Below are 20977 nucleotides of genomic sequence, written 5' to 3' on the forward strand. Positions count from 1 at the left end.
GTTGTTCTGCATCTAGCAGCTGGACGCTCACCGTGTCTGCTCCTGCATCCTGACTTCTGCCACGCCCGCCAGCATCCTGGAACACCTGCAAAGGGAGAAGAGACGAGAATAGGAGAAAGAAGAGTCCTTACCTGCTAAATCCGCATTCCGGAGACATTTCGTTAGACGATCCTGAAAAGGAAGAAATTATATTTTAAAAGAACATCGCATCGATCGCTGCAGCGCCGCATTCCCCTCACCTTTACTAGGCGCCTCCATGTTCATCAGCGACCATCTGGATCCGCAGCCACATTTCAGCGCCTAGGGAGAAAAAGACAAGAACAAAGGTGAGCTAGGGAAGAGAATACGAAAACCTTAATTTGCCATCATAAGACTTACCTGTTGGGTCATTCCCACTTCATTTCGGGTCGGTGCCGCATCCTGGCATTTCCGGACCCCGGCCCCTAAGGGGAAAAAAGAGACATCAGCGTTAGTGAGCGAATGCTAAGACATTACCTGAACGCTCATTAAAGACTTACCTGATATCTACTGGAACTGCACCTCTCACTTCGGGTCGGTGCCATATCTCCGGCATTTCCGAACCCCGGCCCCTATGGGGAAAAAAGACACAAGCATTAGTGCAGTAATGCAAGGACACTAAAGGAACCTCTCATCAAACAACTCACCTGAGTTTCCTTCGTCGGTTCCATTGCTCATCTCGGAATCTTTGTTCTGCACCTGAAATAGAGATAACGGACAATTATTATTTCGGGCTCATACTTATAAATAGAATTCTCACAGTACTTTACCGGGAAGGTCAAGCAAACTTGAACTCTCTAAAATCCATGATCCAGTGAAGTAAGTGGATTACAACGCGCCCCTGCATCAGAAGCAGGATGGAGAGCTCGTCCTTTCAGACCATAAGGTGAGACTTCACAGGAAATCGGAGAAGGGTTTCGTGGAGGGTGAGAAGGGAGTGGGAGGCTTACACATTATCCCGCAGATTGTTAATACTCCCTTTTCACACACAGAAAGATATTTCTGCGAGTCAGACAAGCCAGATTTGATTTTCTGGTCCTGTCCATCTTCCGAGTCCTGCGCTTCACCATAGAAGAGGCAACAGCACTCCAAACCAGGCCCGCGCCTCCGTGGGAGTCAGGTGAGCGTAACAATACTCATATCAACAGAAGCTCTAATCTCATGAACATTGAAAGCCACACAAAGCATTTAAAACCTAAGACTCTGATAAGAAGTAAAAGTAAGATCAAGACTTTGTTCATGGACATATGGTTCATCCCAGCAGAAGTCTCAAGTGGGATGTGCTCGCATACTTTCAGCTGGTAGTACTGTCCTATCCTTCACTTATAGGCAGAGAAGCCAGCGTTACTGAATTCATTCAAGACCCTGCAAACCAGAAAATAATCTGACAACTATTGACTGTCATAACAGAAACTGTCATTACACTACCCGAACACAGCGGAAAAGATACAGATGCTTCCACCACTAGTAATCATTGACGAGATCACATATACTTTGTTCTTCGCATCATCGAAGAATGTCCAGGACTTATCGGGAGAACTACTGATACATTGACATTCATTAGAGATCCAAAAAACAATTACTTTCTCAACCAAGTGTGGTACAAGCTGAACCACGTGGTTGCAACTCACGCAGCAGGAAAGTGCAAAACTTGTTTGCATCAAAAGAAGGGACTGTGATTAGGACCCAGCAAACGGGGCAAATGTCCCTATCACCTGAGGATACACGGCTGGCACACAACGTTTTATTTCGATTAGTCACAGACTATCCGGAAATGGTGGGGAGACCTGCAGATGTTGACGTCATCACCTTTCTTAGGAATCTGGCCAACACCCCACACATGGGCTCACTCCTCCAAGGCATCATGCTCCAGGTGGAGCTGTCCAATTTCCAGCAAGAATTCCTGAGGAGATTTCAGTGAGACTAGTCGGCGAGGGACAGATCGAAAAAAAAAACAACTGATCACACTGCAAGAAAAGGCCTGTGACTTTAGAGCCAAAGAACCAGAACAAATGTCATTAACACCTGAAGACAGTCGTTATGCTTTCTTTCATCTCATTGAAAACTTTCCAGAACTAGTGGGCAGACCCCGCAACATTGATGTGCCTGCCTTTCTTAGTGATCCAGCAAAGAAGGCCCAATTGAACAGGCTCCTAAGCGCTATTGCATCACAACTCAGAAGCAACTATGGACATCCACATCTAAGAAGAGCCTTAGAAGGGGGCGTTCCCAAATAACCTTTTTCATCATCCCCAACCGGGGACAAGGCAAGAAAACAAAGACACAGTTCGTCATGCTTCCAACATAGGACAGATCGAAAAGAGCAGGAACAAGGATAACTACATCCATTCTAATTTTTCTTGTTTTGTGTTTTCTATTTGTTCATCATTATCGCGCAGGAGAATAAAATGGGTGAGAGAGAGACTGTTCATCAGCTCGACCTCGAACGACCAAGTGAAAGGAACAGAGACACGAACTTCACTGCCGTGTTTATCTTTTTTAACCTTTTCTTATTTTTCCTACCTTTTCATATGTTCACTTTTATTTTTATTTTTATTTTTTCAATATTTTATTTTGCGTGATTTGTAGCGAATCCATCTTTTCATGGTGTCACTGAAAACATTGTCCTGCATATCCTCAGGGCCATGACGAGTTGAAAGAGTGCCCTGGGAATGCGGTTCTCACAACAAATGCAGGATGAATGTGATGTGCTGAAAATGGTAGTCTAACCTTTTCCCATAGTCTAGCAAAGTAACTGTACTCCATACTCAGAGACTATCATCATCACTCGCAAGAGGGGGGACATTGAACAGCACATGTCACTTTAGTATTTGCTGAACTTTGAACAACGTGATCAGAGCAAAGAAATAAATAAATAGTGGACTATTGACTTGATTGAAATGGGGGCCCAAAACAGTAACTTAGTCGTGCCACCAGCGGAAGGGCACCCCCGGTTTCCCAGAAGGAGATGCTGTAAACTGTCGTTTAAGGCCGTCATATGTATATGCATTGTGACTATTGTAGTATTTTTATCGTCAACTATTAGAACTGCATTTTTTATAGGTGCACGAAGCGTCCCAATGTCTGTGCATCCACCAGGTAATGAACATCTGGGATCCACAAAAGCACCAAGACCTTATATGGTCATCCCTGTTCCAACAAAAAATGATGATGAAGCAAACGATTTACAGTTGAATGTAATTAGCAGTAACATGCTTACACTTGAAGTAATGAATGGTGAGAAAGGCTGGAGACAGGGTCACCACGGAGTGAATGATAGCATAGCACTGTCTACGGCACGTACCCATACACTGAGTGCACACGAACAAGGGCAAGTGTCAATGGCTACGAAACTGCAGGCCAAACCAGCTGACAGAGAGAAATCACCTGTGGAACAAGCAGCTCCAGAAAGCAGGGAGCAACATGAGAAACCGAATCGAAGTGAAATAGCAAAATCACTCAATAGAACAGAGGAAGCAATGAAATAACTCACTGAGAAAACACATGCAGTAGTTGAGTATGTGTTTCCACTCATACTTAGAGCAAAGAAGCTACAGGAGGAGCTGAGCAAGACAACCACCACAACTGTGATAGTGAGCACGCCAGCTCCAACGCTAGAAGTAACTAGCGAGCCTACGACACAGCCACGTGTTGGAAGGATGATAAATCACATGTGGTGGGAGGAGGTCTACAAAAGAATGCAGGAGGGAAGGAAAAGAACTGCAAAACCTCACCCTATTACTGGAGGGCAGGAGATGAAACCTGCCCCTCCAAGGATAGTACCCGAGAGTCTGCCTGAACGAAAGAGCAGTACAGACGCATTCAGAGACATAGTGATAGCCAACCACAGAAAAACACTAAGGATCAAGAGAAGTCCATATGAAACCGATAACGAGTTAAATGATTGCTTGGACAGCACGGCCCATCTTGGAAACAACATATGGTACCAGCACATGAAGGAAGTTGGACGAAGTCAATCAGAAGGAGAATGTTTCGTCTGGGCACTCCTGCTGTACAGCATGGGCAAGTGCAAAATCTTTGTGGCTGTAGAAGTAGATGTCCCCATAGCACACTGCATGTCACATGTGGCAATGTGTAACACCAGAGGACAATTCAGGGGAGAGATGCCTCGTTGATATGGGCCAACGAATAGGATTACCCTGATGAAGACGGATATGTCCAGGACATCAAAACAAGAAACAGGGCGCACACCTAGAATCATGTGATTAGATATGAAAACCCTGACGTCAAGGGATCAGCAATAAGGTGGGAAATAAACTCAAGACTGAATGTCCAAGGGAAAACGGCAGAAGAAGCTCAAATATGGAAGAACCGGGGACAAATGCAGATCTGGGGATCAGTAGACTCCCCAGACGGATGGGAAGAAGGAGTAGTAATCTGCCGAGCTTGGATGGTCCTTGGAGCCTGCAAAGAAGCAATAGAGAACTCACAGAGACTATGCAGACCATTGTGGCCAAAATTGGTAAAGCTGTTGACATGGGTCGAAGACAGAGGAGGACCCTTGCAGATAGTACCACTTGAAAATCCAAAACTATGCTTTAGAAGTAATGGCATGAGGAAAATGGAGGAGAATCAAAACTGCGGGCGAATATACGAAGCCCCAGGGATGTCTCAAGGGACTGCAGTCTTAATGGACCACTATTGGGCATGTGGATCCAAGGCGTACATAAGGCTACCGAGGAACTGTGGAGGCATATACACACTGGTGAACGTACACGTTCCAGCACTAGTGATTCCAAAAAATGAACAGAATTTGGACAGTTTCCCAAAAGCAGACGCTCACCTAAGGAAAAGGAGGTCTGTGGAACTAATGTCAAGAATGAAGAGAGAGAATTACTTCTCCGCCAAATCAGAGGATGCATTTTATGCCATTCCCTACGAACACAGGCTGTTCAGTCTAACTTCATCAGTATTTACAACAATACTCTTGCTGCATATTCAGGTTGGTGCAAACACCAAGTGGTTGCAGATAACGAGATGGGAGTTACTGCAGACCATCAACACCACAATAAAAGGATTCAATGCGATCAAAGAAGAGCTGAGAGCAGTCAGACTGATGACCCTCCAGAACAGATATGTGCTTGACATGATCACCGCAATGGATGGAGGTGTTTGCGCAAAAATTGGAGAATCATGTTGCACATTTATACCATCACACGACGAAGAAAATTGAACCCTCACAGAGGCCATAGACATGTTAACAACCCTGAAAAACCAGATGACCGATGAGACAGATGAAGTGGACGACGACAGCTGGTTTGGGAACCTATTCTCATGGGTCCCGCAATGGATGGCAGATATATTCAAGTTCCTGGGAGGTTTGCTAGCAATGGTGCTGCTAGGACTCTGTGTTATCAAGATAATCATCACACAGTGCCAGAAAACAGCAAAGAAGGCCATTGGGATGAAAATGATGGTCGATGTCGAGCGAGACTGGAAGCCCAGAGACCTGACAGATGAGGAGATAAAGGACTTTGTGAAGGCCAGTGAATTTGCACCAGAAGGAACGAAATTCACTTATCCCAAGGAACGAAGAAGGTACGAAGGCAAATGGATTTACTGCAATCCAAATGGACAATGCCAGTTGATGACCTGGTACAAAGATGAACATGTGAGAACAGCAGGAAGCTTGAAAGGGGTGATAAAGATATGGACACAAAAATTGCATACTTTCACGCCTTCTTGTGTAAACCCAGGAGACGATGAGCAAGAAGCTGAGGAATCAAAGAAACTGAATATAAAGGAGGAAGTAGGAGTGGTTGATGAACCGACCAGAGGGGGACGTGTAGAGGAGGTCCCAGATATGACCCGCACCCCTGCCCCCCATTGCGAGTTGCCAGTAAGGTACTAGCCGTGGTACGTGACGTATGAGGAGCAAATGAACCAACAGAGAGCCGCACTGGGACTCTGCCCCTTGTACGTAAGGAGATCAATACAGGTTGAAGCAGCCATAACGCGACAACCCTGGGCAGCACAATACCCTATCAGACAGCCATACCAGCCACTGATACGAAATGAGGAATACCTGCACAAGGTCCACGAGGAGACCCCTAAAGCCTTAATGGAAAGCCAATGAAAATAAACCAAGGGCCCGAGCAGCCCCGAGAACAAACAGACTTGGCTACTGAAAGCACGAATGCCAGTACTAGTAACTGCAAGGATAATGATAATGGATACAGGGGAGAGACGCTGTTAAAACGTAAGTGAATGGTGCCATAAGACAAAATGGAAGCAACCGCCCTGTTGAATGTGTGTAAATAAGCTTGAAATGCAAGAGGCTAAGAAATCGATACTGCTTGCAATGCCTAGTAGAAGAGTAGAGCGGCAAGCGCCAACCATATATCTACCTCAATCCTGCACAATGTACACGTGCAACTCCATTTTGTGAAAGCAGAAATTTACCCAGGCGGCCAAAGGCCTGACAGGCCGAGTTTAGAAACCCAGCCAAGACCAGAGAAGAAGCAGAAACGAAACTCAACAAAGAGAGGGAGATCGAGGTCAACCAGAGAAGGGGAGGTGAGCATGAGCTCACGAGACTCCAACTACAGAGAATACCAGCCCGCCCGTGAAGGTCAAGATAAGAGAGGCCCATGCAGGTGGCCAAGCGCACACAGAATTAAATGCACAAAAGGTTGGAAACTGAAGCAGATTCACAGTGAACCAACACGTGACCAGACAGGCGCAAAGATGTACCACCGCCTGATGTCATCCAGAACCAGGGGGTGCCATAACTTTTCCTGATAAGAGACTACAGATCCGAGGCCATACCCAGACAACTAATTTACACACAGCCCTAAAAACACTGATTGATGGAAGGGAGGAAGGGTGAATCTTGGGACACTAGGCACCTGGATGTCTACTCTAAAGCTGCTAATTAAAATGGAGATTTATGTTTAGGGGTGTAACTTGCCCAATCACAAGGGACCATGTAATCTAGGGTCCTATAGACACTGTAACCAATGAGACGTCATAGTTGTAGTGACGTCAATCACGTGTGGTGTAGAGGGAAGGGTGTAGACGCCCACCCGATAAGAGTTATCCAATCCACTTGCGTTATTTTCATATACAGGTATAGAACCTATACTTAAGTTACCTTTCCCAACCAATTGTATTGCATGATGATTTTTTGTAGAATTAGACATCAATGATGATGGATTTTGCCCATAAAAGAGGCTGTTGGACTTATGTTCAAGGAAGTCGGGGTGAGGCATGTGTTTGTGATGCTGCTGATTTCCATAAGCTGATGTATGTATCATTAAACAGACTTCCCTTTGCCAATTTACTGAGTCCTGATTATTGAACCTGGCCGGAGTATGTGAATCCTGCACTCTGTCCTCTCATGGTGCAGCTATCTTGTATTACTAGTTTTCGAGGGTGAGTACTGACCAATGGGCCCGTCAGTAATTTCCTCTCCTCGTCAACAATGCTGTAGTTCATATTTACTCCGTGGTGGTTCCTTAAGGCTTAGTCTGTCACACCCGAGTGAGGTTCCTGCTTGGCCTCACCGAGGCCCATGCCTACCTAGGCAGGACCTCCAGTGAACCGCCACATTCATTCAATGCTCCCTGGCTGGATTAGATGCTGTGGCCATGGAGCCAGGTATGTCACTGCTGCGCTGCCCTCCCTGCCTGGCTCTCGGGGCGGTGGAGAACTCACAGGCCCCTTGTTGGTGCGGGTGATCCTGCACATGCAGCCGAGCTGGCACGGAAGATGCCATTTTTACTGCCTGCCCTGTCTGGCCCTGGGGCAGACATACTCTGGAAGGCCACTCAATCTTTACCTGGGTCACCACGTGCTAATCGCCTGGGACTTTGACGTGGCTGAGGGCTGAGGTGCCTCTTCAACTGCGACTCAACCCTCACCCAACATGCAGCCCAGGGTTTTGCATAATACTGGGTTTTAGTTGGTATGCGAACTGAAGTGGATAGGGCCTCAGGCGGCTGCCTTATGTGTGCGGGTTGTGGTCAGTGAGCAGGTTTTTGGGTGCATGGCTGTATTATGATTCTTCTACCCTGCTCCCCTCCCTCACCCTCCAGCCTACTTCTACAGGAGTCTGTCCTGATACATTCTGGTTTGACCATCACCGTCTTGTGGCCAATGCTGGACTTGACTTTTATGAACTTCATTATTTCACGGTGCGTCACCTTTTCTCAACTCTAATGCTGGACTTCTTTTGCATCTTGTACTCATGGTGGCCCTGAATCATGCTGTTCCCATCTTCATCTTGTATCCTGGCTTGCAACATTTTGTGTTACTACTGACTTCTGCAATTGTATTTGTATTTGCATTTGGTTTATTTATAAAGCGCAACCAGGCCCAGGGGCATACGGGCGCGTATGTTTTTTGATCATGTTACATAAGAGTACTTATACTTATATACTTATATAAGAGTATTTGGTCTCCCCTCTTGCTTCTCCACTCATTTCGACTGATTACTCTGTGTTCTCTCCTCCTCTCTCTTTCTCCCTTTTCCTATCTCCTCTCCTCCTTCCCTTACGTTCTTCTATGCACTTACTCTGTCAGAATTGTCCCTGGATCTAGTATGATAGCAACCTCGTCTGTCTCCTCCACCAGCCCTTACTTGTCCCCCAGCCGCCCTCCAGCACTATCAGAAATGTCGTCAGACCTAGTACGATAGTCGCTTGTTTTGTTCCTCCCCTCCCTTTCTGCACCCCTCTCCCTCACCTTTTGTTTTTCTCCGGTTCTACCAGAAATGTCGTCAGGCCTAGTACGGTAGTCGCCTGTCTGTTTCCATTTCTTTCCTACTCTCCCCCTCCCTTTCTTATGTCTTAGCACTTTGAAGTACTTTGAAACATATTGTGTATATGTGCTATATAAATAAACTATCATATCATATAATTAGGATCGCGGGAGCTTGGTGGCTGCTGGTGGCCACAGCTCCCACAGGGAGCACTGGAATTTACCTCTCCCTGTCTCTGTTCTCTCTCTTCTTTCAACTGTCACTCTTTAACGGTCATTGGTTTTCAATTCCCCTTCTGGGGCTAGATTACAGAACCTTTTCACTGTTACAAATGCAAAGCTGCACGGTATTAGCACTAGGGCAAACTTTGCCCTATTTTTAAAAATGCTGGCACATTTTAGAAAACTATTGCACCTCAACAAGTGCAGTTTGGCATATTTATTAAAAGCATCAGGGCAAAAATTGCCCTAGTGCAAAAAAGATGCATTTTCCCTGCATTTTTGCACCAGGACAAAGTTTGCCTTAGTGCTAATATAGAATAGCATAAGCACTAGGGCAAACTTTTCCCTGATGCCAAAATGTATCTTTTCTGCAGTAGGACAATTTTTGAGTGGTGCTTTTAATATGTTTTATGGACTTATCGAGGTCAATAGTTTTCAACTGTGTCTCAGTGTTTTCAAAAATAGGGAAAACTTTGCCATAGCTAATATCGTGCAATTTTGATCTTGCACCAGTGCAAAGTTTCTGTAATCTGGCTCCTGGAGTCTCTTGCCAGTTAAGTCCATTGTTTTCAGCAGGGGAGCCCTGCCCATTAAAATCAGGCCCCATATGTGTCTACTAACAAAGTGCACCAAGAATGTGTGTTTATCTAAGTATATAGTACACATTTATCACAAACAATTTCTTGGTTATCTAGCTAATCAAAGTACCCTAAAGTGCTTACAAAGTACCACATTATTGGAAAAATTAAGAAAAACGAATAGATTTCTTTCATGCATGCTACCTTTACTGATTTAATGGGGGTACTCCTGAATTGTTTGAAAAAAAATTCATACTGTTTTACTTGTTCTCTCCTAAATGATACCTTGCTACATTGAATATCAATTGTCAAATAAGAATCTCTTTCCCAAAACCTCCCTCATATATGTGCCCAAATGTTGGAATGTATGAATTGTACATAATAACTCCATCATTTCACATTCTGGTGTTGCAAGAATGGCTTGACTTTCAAATAAATAACCATCAGGCTGTTTAAATGGCAAAGGTGCCCTTTACTGATCCTACATAGCGACCGAAATACATATAGTAATCATCAGTACTCCCAATTCTCCCAACCCATCACATTCCTTACTGATTGAAGGTGATCTGCTCTTCTGAATTTTTCCAACATTCAGATCCTTTTCCTCTAGTCCCTAACATGGAACTATTTAGCTTCTCCCATAACGCATCTGTGCCTGGGTCTGACCCCTCAGCTAGTGAGGCCTGTAGAGTTAGGATGGAACAGGATCCGGGAATGCTTTGACAGCTGTTCATTGAAATCGTAGTCTGGAAATGTAGAGACCAATGTTAACCCATCAGTTTGAAATTCCAATATTTCCAAACGTCCATGCAACCTGTTTGACAATCCTTCAAGATGCACCAGGCGTTGAAAGAGGCTCAATAATGCCTGCAGGAGTACATCATGGACTGTCCCCTTAATCCCCAGAATTTGGAGGTAATAGCCCTGCATTTGCCCTGTAATTGCACCTTCTGCTTGACCCCTGAGTGAGGATTGGAATATCAGAGATGTATATGCTTGTAGATGATAGAGGATATGCAAGCCCACCTCCTCAGAAGGTGAAACCATCTCATTTTAGACCAGGAGAGCCATGCATCCCTCCCGCTGAATCTTCTGAAGTACTTTGTACAGTAAGGGGAACTGAGGGGTGGCATATACAAGACTCTCCAGATATTGGACTCACAGAACATCCACCATCAAAACAGAGTGACAAGGATGAAAAGCCACACACCAAAGAGAGATGGATTCCTTGTCAAAAAGATCCAACTAAGGGAGACCCCCTATTAGTCCAAAATCAATTGAAAGGTGTGCAGAACCAGGCAGTATTTGACCAATGGCAGGGAAAGCCCTGCTCGTGCAGTCTTCTGCCAGATTCCTCTTTCCCAAAAGATCCTTCAAATGTACCTCAGCCCACTCCAGAATCCAGAAAGCTGCCCTGTTCAGGCAGAAAGATCTGATGCCCCCTGCCTATTCATATATATCTTGGTGACTTAGTTGTCTGTTTTGCCAAGAATCAGCCTTCCTTTAATCTGTGGCTGAATGGCATCAGGATCTTCAGAATGGTGTCCAGCTCCCTCTGTCTGGTTTCTTCTCTGGTCTAGGGACCATGGACAGATAACCATATAGATTTGCTCCTCAGCCATGCTAGCTGGCATCCCTTGTCACCACTACTGGAGGTTCTAGATGCACCAAGAGGTGAGGGTTCTTCAAATTCCCCCACTATGGGAGGGCGGCCTTAATGTTATTGGGACAAAAGTCATCTAGCCATAATGCTGGGGTCCACTGGTGCAGGAGTTGGAGGACCAGGGCTATGCAAATAAATAGATTATGCACATAGGGAACCTTACTGTTCTTGCCACTATGTCCCCCTGCAGTGGCAATCATCTCCTTCCGGCTTCCCCATGGAAAGTTAATAGATGTTCCAGACTCGCCTGGGGCTTTAACCATCAGGAGCGAGGCAGACGTTCTTTCCGCAGATCCGACCAGAAACGAACACCAATAGATTTCATGAGTGAAGTCTTTGGAAGGTTTATCCTGAACAATAAACACACTAAAGGACTGTGGGTGAGTATGTAACCTGTACAAAAACCTTAGGTTATTCACACAAAAGCTGTACAGGAACACTTTGCTTGCTAGTTAATCAGTCATGTAATTATATACAACCTGAATGGCCCTCCAACCTTAATACGTGTACCCTAATGGAACTAAATATCCCTAGATGACAGTGATAGGACGCCTATCTAGGGTGAGGGGACAGAGAGAGGCTTGCCCTATCGCTAATACAGGCATAAAAACTAAAAGACACTGCAGGACAATTTGCGCTGTGCCCCAGAGTGTTTAGAGTTCAAACAGGAGATCTGGTTACTTTTAATACCCTACTTATTGAACTCAAATTCCACAAAAAATGTTTAAAACGAAACTTCAGGCTTGTGTTTTGATTATGTACACACAAATACTAAGGCGATCCGTAGGTTATTGGGAACACCCCAGAAAAGAAACATTGGCTGACCGGTTTCAGTGGTGTGTGTCACTGCAACCACTTTCTTCATGGCCTATGGTGCTTAGGTTTGCACCAGGTGGAACTGCTTGCTAGGAGGCAGGCGCTGCACCTATTGGAGAAACAGGGAAGGGGGTGGCATAAGTCACACTGGTAGCCATCCTCACATTGTCTCTCTAGACATAGATATGCCATGGCCCCCAATTGCAGGTAAAGGGTTTTTACCCCAATGTGTAGCCCCAAGCATTAAATCAACCCTCTGGTGGGGATGAGAGATTAGTCTCTTGTTACATTGGACTTCTTTTGTAGTCCAAACGACCTGTGTGCAACAATATGAAATGGTATGATATTTTATTTGTATCGCGCTCATACACAAGTGTTTCAGAGAGTGACGAGGCAGGGGAGGGGAAGAAGGGAGAACAAAAAACAATGATCTTACTAGGTCCAGTGACATTGAGAACGCGCAAGTGCAGGGGAGAGGGAAGGGAGAAAGTGCAGTGGGGGGGAGAAGTGGAAAATGCTGAGCAAAGGATAAAAAAATACAAGTGCTAGTGCAGCCAGCAAGTGGCAAGTGTTAGGTTTAAGGCACAGATAAGGGGTGTCTGGTTAGTGCATAACAGGGGGGGGGGGTTGTAGGGTTACAGATACAGACCCAAGTTCAAAGTTTGCCAGTAGGGAGTGCAGAATGCGTGGCAGGGTGGGCAAGTACCTGGCCCGTATTCAAGGGGTGAAGGGGAGAGGAGGAGAGAAGGCAGAAGCAAAGAGGTCTTGAGGTGCTTCCGGAACCGGAGATGGTTCTCCTCAACTTTTAGAGTGGCAGGGAGGCTGTTGCAGATGAATGCACCAGCCAAGGACAGAGATCTGCCCCCAGCTTGTTTCTTTTCCTGAGGGAGTTGGAGGTGGAGGAGTGAAGAGCTTGAGAGGGAAGGTATTTACGGTAGGAGAGTTGAAGGTATTTTGGACCCGGGCCCCAGAAAGCCTTGTGGACAATGCAAAGGGTCTTGAATTTAATCATTGCAGCCACTGGGAGCCAAGTAAGAGATTTCAGGGCTGGGGAGATATGATCCCAGGGCTTGAAGCCAAGGACAAGTCATGCAGTCCTGTCCTGGATGAGTTGCAAATGGCAGAGAGTAGAAGCAGGCAGATTTAGAAAGAGGCTGTTGCAGTAGTCCAACATGGAGAGAACCTGGGCTCGAGAGACAGGGAGCTTCTGGGGAAAGGAGAGGAAAGGCAGAATACCTCTGAGGAGGTGAAGTTGGAAGTTTGACTTTTTAGAGCCCTCAGAGATATGGGCAGAAAATGAAGGTGTGGAGTCTAAGATGACCCTGAGGTTCTTAGCCTTGCAGGTAGGTGTAGGAGGAGGCCCAAGGGAGGCCAGCCAGAGAGTGACAGGAAAGGAGGGTGCAGGTGTGCCAATAAGGAGAATCTCCATCTTCCTGGCATTAAAGCAGAGATCGTTGGCGGCACACCACTCCTGAATAGCAGAAAGGCAATCTGAGATGAGGGAAGGAGAAGAGGTGGCCAAGGGAAGCCTGAAAATGAGTTGAGTGTCATCCGCATAGCACTGAAAGTTGGAGCAGAGAGCGGCAATGAGATGGGCGAGAATTGGCAGGTATTGGTTGAAATGCCAGGGTGAGAGGTTAGACCCCTGGGGAACACCGCAGGTAGAGAGAGAGAAAGAGGAAAGGAAGGACCCAAGTTGGACCTGGCAGGGTCGATCAGAGAGGAAAGAGGTCACCCAGGCCAGTGTCTGATTGGTGATACCCAGGTTGTCACAGAGACGGTTGAGCAGGATTGTATGGTTGACCGTGTCGAAGGCAGAAGAGAGATTGAGTAGGATGAGGACAGAAGGGATGCTAGAGTCATGGTTGGAGAGCAGGTCTTCACAGATGTTCAGGAGAGCACTTTACGTGCTATCAGGCCCCAGAAGGCCTTTTGGACAGTGCAAGGGGTCTTGAATTTAATCACTGCAGCCACTGGAAGCCAATCAGGAGATTTCAGGGCTGGAGAGATACGATCCCAGGGCTTGAGGCCAAGGGCAAGTCGTGCAGTCCTGTTCTGGATGAGTTGCAAATGACGGAGAGTAGAAGCAGGCAGATTTAGAAAGAGGCTGTTGCAGTAATGCAAGCTGGAGAGAACCAGGGCTCGAGAGAGACAGTGAGCGACTGGGGAAAGGAGAGGAAAGGCAGAATACCTCTGAGGAGGTGCAGTTGGAAGTTTGACTTTTTAGATACATCAGAGATATGGGTAGAAAAGGAAAGCGTGGAGTCTAAGATGACCCTGAGGTTCTTAGCCTCGCAGGTAGGGGTAGAAGGAGGGCCAAGGGAGGCCAGCCAGAGAGTGACAGGAAAGGAGGTTGAAGGTGTGCCAATAAGGAGAATCTCCATCTTGCTGGCATTAAGGCAGAGATCGTTGGCGGCACATCACTCCTGAATAGCAGACAGACTATCCGAGATGAGGGAAGGAGAAGAGGTGGCCAAGGGAAGCCGGAAAATGAGTTAAGTGTCATCTGCATAGCACTGAAGTTTGAGCAGAGAGCAGCAATGCGATGGGTGAGAATTGTCAGGTATTGGTTGAAAAGCCAGGGTGAGAGGTTAGACCCCTGGGGAAGCCTGCAGGTGGAGAGAGGGATAGCGGAAAGGAAGGACCCAAGTTGGACCTGGGAGGGTTGATCAGAGAGGAAAGAGGTCACCCAGGCCAGTGCTTGATCAGTGATACTCAGGTTGTCACAGAGACAGTTTAGCAGGATTGTATGGTTAAGCGTGTTGAAGGAAGAAGAGAGATCGAGTAGGATGAGGACAGAAGGGATGTTAAAGTCAAGGTTGAAGAGCAGGTCTTCACGGATGTTCAGGAGAGCATTTCCATGCTTCTGGCAGCTCTAAAGCCCGACTGATGGTCATGAAGACAACCAACAGAATAGGTCTGAAGGTTAAGCTGTGAGATGGCCAGCTGTTCCAGGAGTTTGCCCAAGGAAAGGAGTGATGGATATCGGGCGATAATTAGCCGGGCAGGCAGGATCAGCTGTGGGTTTCTTGAGAAGAGGGTGCACAAGGGACTGATTCAGAGGGGTGGGGAAGGCTCCTGAGGTGAAGGAGAGGTTGCAGGAATCGAACAGGGCAGGTGCAAGGGTGTCAATGTGGTCCTTGATAGTTTTGGAAGAACAGGGAAGAACCTGCTTTGACAAGACTTTCATAGATCAGACATGTCTAGAAACCTCATCAAGGGAGAAAAGAGGAAAGGAAGAGAAAGAGGGTGGGAGTGTCTGCAAGGGGGCCAGAGTTAGCAGAAGGAGAAGGAGAGGAAGAGAGTGGGGGGGCAGGTGGACAAGATGTCCTGGGTTTTAGAGATGAAGTGAGAGGCAAGGGCCGTGCAAAGGGCCTGGAACGCGATAGGAGAGGTAGAAACTGCAGCAGGGTTGGCCAGCTCGTTGCAGATTTGGAAGGGTTAAGCCGAGTTGTTAGATGCCGCAGCGACATCAGCTTGGATGTGGGCTCTTTTCTTGGAATGGACAATGAGCCAGTATTGCCTTTGGAGCAGGCGGCAGGCCAGTTTGTCAGAGGATGAACAAGAAGCCCTCCATTTTCCTCCCAGCCACTCTGCACTTACGTTTAAGGGTAGCTAGGTCAGGGTCATACTAAGAAATGCGCTTGGCATTAGGCTTCAAGCGGATCCTCATGACAGGGGCAAGAGCATCAAGAATATCAGATATAGAAGAGTAGAGCATGGGAAGGGCTGTGTCAGGATGTGAATCAGCCAGAGGTGGAGGGTGGGGCGAAGGTGGCGGCGAAAGCCTCAACTGACACACGCTTCATGGGCAGGATGTCCGAGAAGGTAGGTGACAGTGTTGGGATTGGCTTCGCCTGGGCGGTTAGGGATGGAGAGATGGGAGGAAAGGAGGGAGTGGTCGCTCCAGGAGAGAAGAGTGGTCAGAGGGATGGAGAGGGGGAGGTCAGAGGAGATCAAAACATCAACCGTGTGCCCTCCAGAGTGAGTCGGGCCAGAGGGGAGACTAGAAAAGGAGAGAGAATCACAGAGGTTCCGAAAGGGTACAGAGGACGAACAGGGAGCATCCAGATGGATATTGAGGTTACCAAGAATTAGGAGTTGAGTGGTTGAGGACAGGAGGGAGGAGGAGAGGTCCACTCACACAGAGAGGAAGGAGGACATCTGACCAGGTGGCCGATAGATGGTAGCCACGGTAAGAGAGTGGCCAGGAGAGAGAGAAAGCCTGCAGACAAGGCATTCGAAAGAGGAGTAGGTCTGCGTGGGAATGATAGAGGCAGGTATCCAGTCAGGGAAGATCAGGGCTACACCCCCTCGGGACCAGGTGGATCTGGGTGCGGAGAGGATCTTGTAGCCATCAGGGAGGAGAGTGTCAAAGCTCATGACAGAGCTGGCTGTGAACCATGTCTCAGTGATAAAGAGGACATCGAGGTTGAATTCTTCGAGGAGGCGGCAGATGTCAGAGGAGTGTTTGATGACAGAGCGAGAGTTAAGAGTGGCAAGACGAAGAAGTTTGCCAACCTAAAAGGAACTCCAGGGAGGGGTACAAATCAGAGGTACAACCTGCCGAGGTGAGGAAGGAGCCCGAGGGAGGGGAGAAGAGGAGGGAAGAGAGGGCAAGGTAGCCAATTGGGGCAAGGGGAGGCAAGGAAGTTGGAGAGTGGGGAGAGGGGCCAGCAGGAGATAAAAGGAAATTGATGTGGCGAGGTAAGCATCTATCAAAGAGGAGGAGATCGGCCTGAGAGCCTTGGACCATGATGGTGCCATTTAGGTAGACATTAATGGTGACCTTGGAGGAGTCAAAGGGGGCCAGGAGGGCTTCCCAGCGGGTGCCACCATTAATGGGAGGAGGAGAAAGGACAGAGCACAGAGATCATATGAAGAGTCCACAGATATGGTGAAGGAACGACAAAGAGGATGTCAGTGAGGGCCTGTCTGGAGGAAGTGCTGGAGTAAGTGTCAGCGATAGGGGGACCAGGGTTAGAGGCCAAGATATCCTTTTTGAATTTCTTCCTACCAGACTTAGTGAGAAGGGAAGGATAAACAGTTGAAAAGATAGGAGAAACAGAAAGCGCCATGGGTGAGGTAGAGTGAGGGTGAGGGAGGTGGGGGGAGGGACAGCGGGGCAGAGTAGAACACGTAGAAAGGTGCAGTCACTGGGCCAGCAAGTTGACAAGAAAAGCACACAGTATAAGCAGGGGCACAGCAAATTTGTAAAACACAGCTAGATTTGATTTTAAGCTAAATGCAAAAACACATCTAGATTTGATTTTAAGCTAAATGCAAAAACACAGCTAGATTTGATTATAAGATCAATGTAAAACCATAGCCAGATTTGATTTTAAGCTAAATGCAAAAACACAGCTAGATATGATTTTAAGCTAAATGCAAAAACACAGCTAGATTTGATTTTAAGCTAACTGCGAAAACACAGCTAGATTTGAAACAGCTAGATTCAGAATGCTAGCAATGGGTAGTGCAAAGAAGACTGTAAGCATGGGAGACGAACGAGACAAGCTGAGAAGGAAGTAAAGCCAGAGAGGGTAGGAGTGTGTTCAAAAAGAGGGAACTAACCCATAGTTAAGGGGTATGAATGTCATGGTAGTCCAGGTTCCTTTGAGGTGTGAGGTAGCAGCATCATGAGTGCTCATGTGCATGGGTGCAGGGAATTCCCAAGCAGCGTACCGGCAGCGGGCAAGGAGCAGACAGGGGCTTTTGTTGTGGGCCTTAGGTGAATGGGCCAGCTCCCGCCTCCCAGTAGCTGTGATTAGCCTAACAAGCCTAGTGCAACCAATGGGAGGGGAGCAGGACCAGGCCAGGCAATAAGCCAAGTGGAAAGAAATATGGCCATGTTGGAAGGCCAGAAACAATACGGTAAGGCTGCAAGGTGCCAAGGATACGGGCACAAAGGAAGTAGAATGAGCACAATAAAGGCACAATGTTAAGTGTGGTGGCGGACAAATAAAATCATTGTTATCTGTATTTCCATAATGCAACATTGTTTGCACTGCAATGCAGGCAGCAGACCTCTGAGGGGCCATACTGGACAGCTCCCCGTATGTCCTGTCACACACCATGTCTTTACATATTTGTCGTTCTATATTACGTGGTGCAGTTCAGGAAGGCATACGCATCGCGTTCTGTGCTTAATAAATCAGTACGTTACTCGATCCATTCTATACTGCGCATGTGCGCATGTTTTAGCATTCAATTTCCGTGTCTCTTAAGCCTCCATCTTTGAGGCTGTTGTGGGCAGGGGCGTTGCTAGGGGGGGGCTAAGGGGGCTGTAGCCCCTGATCTTTTGGTTGTAGCCCCGGATAGAATCTCAAGAGCTACAGCCAAAAGACTAGCTAGCCCCCAGTCCCAACAGTTCTGACATCAGCGTAGCCCCGGGTCTTTTCCAGACCTAGCAACTCCCCTGGTTGTGGGCAAGCATATAGTGGCTAGTTCAGAGGTTTTTCGCGACCTCGCTCTTCCTAAATCTTGGAGGACTGTTGAGAATGCGCCACTTCCCAAAGAGACAATTAGGTTTGCCTTTGTTCAAAACATTCAGAGATTTCAAAAGATCCTTTATTGATGTTGCGATCCGATTCACATTATGCGCAGACCCAGTCTGTTGTTTATATTAACTTGTGCATTGCACACATTCATATTTCAAAAAGAAAAGGCAACCCGCTAGGCTGGCGCCGACAGCATATCCATTGTCATGGTTACCCCATGGCTGCCTGCCATATTGAGATTTCTGAGCCCGCCAGGGTTTTGCCCTGACTAGCCCCGGCCCACTTAAAGCCCTGATCAGGGATGTTCAACCTGTGGCTCTTCAGATATTTTGGACTGTGACTCCCATGACTCCTTACCATTGCCTATGCTGGCTATTGGTGCTGATAGTTGTAGTCCTAAACATGTGGAATGTCAAAGGTTGCAGACCACTGGGTTACACAGTCCCAGATTAGGGACTGGGGGAAAGGGAATGCATGTTAACAAAATTCAGCTCATCTGAATGCAGCGCTGATCAACTTCAATCGGTAAACACTATGATGACGTAGAGTGAACAGAAGTTAATATGGAAATAACATAGGACATGCAGTACTGTAAATAAACAATGAGAAAAACCTGTACAGAAGAGACATATTTATTGTGCACTATTTTGTTCATATAAACACATTTCCCCTTTATGCAAAGCAATGTGGATTGGTGACTCAAATGTATGGGGCCTGGACAAAACTTTTTATATCCCCCACTAAACATAGTCCCTGCATGCTTTCCTGATTTACTGCAGTTTGAAGTGTATGACAGGAGGAATTAGGAATTGTGTACTGTGTTTATTTTGTGTGTTGTTGCTAGGTGGGTCGGTGTTCTTCTCCCACTATGGGTGCAGCGCCCTCTGCCGTGAAATGTTGGCACTGCCATACGTAGTGCGAACAGACGGTGTCCTCTCCTACCTCAACCCTCGTCAGCTCGACTCACTAGCTCCACCAGCAGCCATCTTCCTGGTGAGGAATACAGATAATTCCATGATCCCAGGTGAAAGAAAGCGGTTATAAACATCAGGAATGTGATGACGGAAGGAAGGTAGAGCAGGAGGGGGGAGCAAGGAATGTAAGAAGAGAGGGCGGGAAGGCGGGCAGGCTGGAGGGAGGGAGTGAAGAAGCGCGAAGAGGAGGGAGGGAGGAAGGAAGGAAGGAAGGAAGGAAGGGAGGGAGGGAGGGAGGGAGGGAGGAAGGAAGGAAGGAAGAGGGAGGGGAAAAGAAAGAGGGGGGCAGGAAGAGGGGTGGATATGGGGTGAAGAAGTGAGGCAGATAGCACGGGAAACGAAGGAGGGAAGGTTGTGGGAACGCAAGGAATAAAAGAGAAAGCAAAAAGAACGAAAGAATGAAAGGCACACTTTTTTTTTATTGAAAGAAGAAATTACAAATTAAAATGTGAGGCAATTGCCCATGAGTCAGAGAACGAAAATAAGTAATGTGAGCGAAGCACGGGCTGAGTTAAAGATAGTCCAGCTAAATAAGATTCCACCCTGAGTCGGCTGGTGCCTCTCTGTCCGCTAGTTAAGTGTGGCTGTGTTTGGGACACTTGTATATTTCATGTTTAGGGCCAGCGCTGTCAGCTTTCCTCCACCCGCCTCCTCCTGAGTAAAGAAAGCTGTCCACAACAGGCACAGCCCAAATTCACGTACACCTAATCCCGAAGCGCACCAAGGCATGCCTCAATCGACCTCACACTACAGCGTTTATTTAAAACAACAAACCGCAATTAAACCAGGGGGAAAGGGAGCGTTAAACGCGACAGCTGGATAAACAGCCTTTATTGACACAATGTAACTGAAATGTTTTTTGCTGCATGTGCCAACAGTCAGAGACACACTAAGCAGCATTCTAAATATTTATTGTCAGGAAAAAAAAAACTTCTTCCTGTCTGTGGCGTCGTAAGTTTAATGCTTCCCGGCAAATTCCTGGTTGGAGTCTCCTTATGCTCTCACAGTTCGCACGCAGCGAATCCCGAGCCCCTTTAGCCGCCATGTCCAATGCTCGCAGCCAGAGGGGCGCCGGCACCTGCCGCTATTAAACACACAGTTTGCGCCAGCCATCAATGCGATTATCGCCGGTCTTCTTCACGCAGCGGTTCGTGTCTGCAGATGCGGCTTGCTTCATAGCAGGGCAGGCCCTGGCAAGGCTAGTTGTTTGGGTAGTCATAATAACTGAAACCGAACTTGTGTGCAGTAAAACAAGAAACAGTTTAGAATGACTCTCTCAGAAGTTGGGTGGTATCCTCCGCCGGTATACCGCCCAATGCAATTACCGTAACCGCAACTTGGTCCGGCACTATGAGCACTGGATCCTAAGTTGTGGTGGCGTCCCCATTTTTTTTATAGTCCATAGGACTCAATGGGGTATTTCGGTACAATTACCACGGCAGTAATTGAGCCGCAGTAATTGTGCTGAAAATGGGCAGAGAGTCG

At 47.1% G+C, this 20977-nt stretch overlaps 1 long non-coding RNA gene across 1 annotated transcript in view; it reads right to left on the reverse strand.

Moving 5' to 3' along the window:
- The window catches only part of LOC138565906 (uncharacterized), a 203940-nt gene extending 184264 nt beyond the window's left edge, over positions 1-19676 (reverse strand). Inside the window, exon 1 of the long non-coding RNA XR_011301695.1 lies at positions 19461-19676. This is a non-coding gene — a long non-coding RNA (uncharacterized lncRNA). The remainder of the gene's footprint in view (positions 1-19460) is intronic.
- Between the last annotated feature and the right edge of the window lie 1301 nt (positions 19677-20977).

The sequence above is a fragment of the Ambystoma mexicanum genome, chromosome 2p (genome assembly GCF_040938575.1).
Source record: "Ambystoma mexicanum isolate Mex_15411 chromosome 2p, UKY_AmexF1_1, whole genome shotgun sequence".
Lineage (NCBI taxonomy): Eukaryota > Metazoa > Chordata > Amphibia > Caudata > Ambystomatidae > Ambystoma > Ambystoma mexicanum.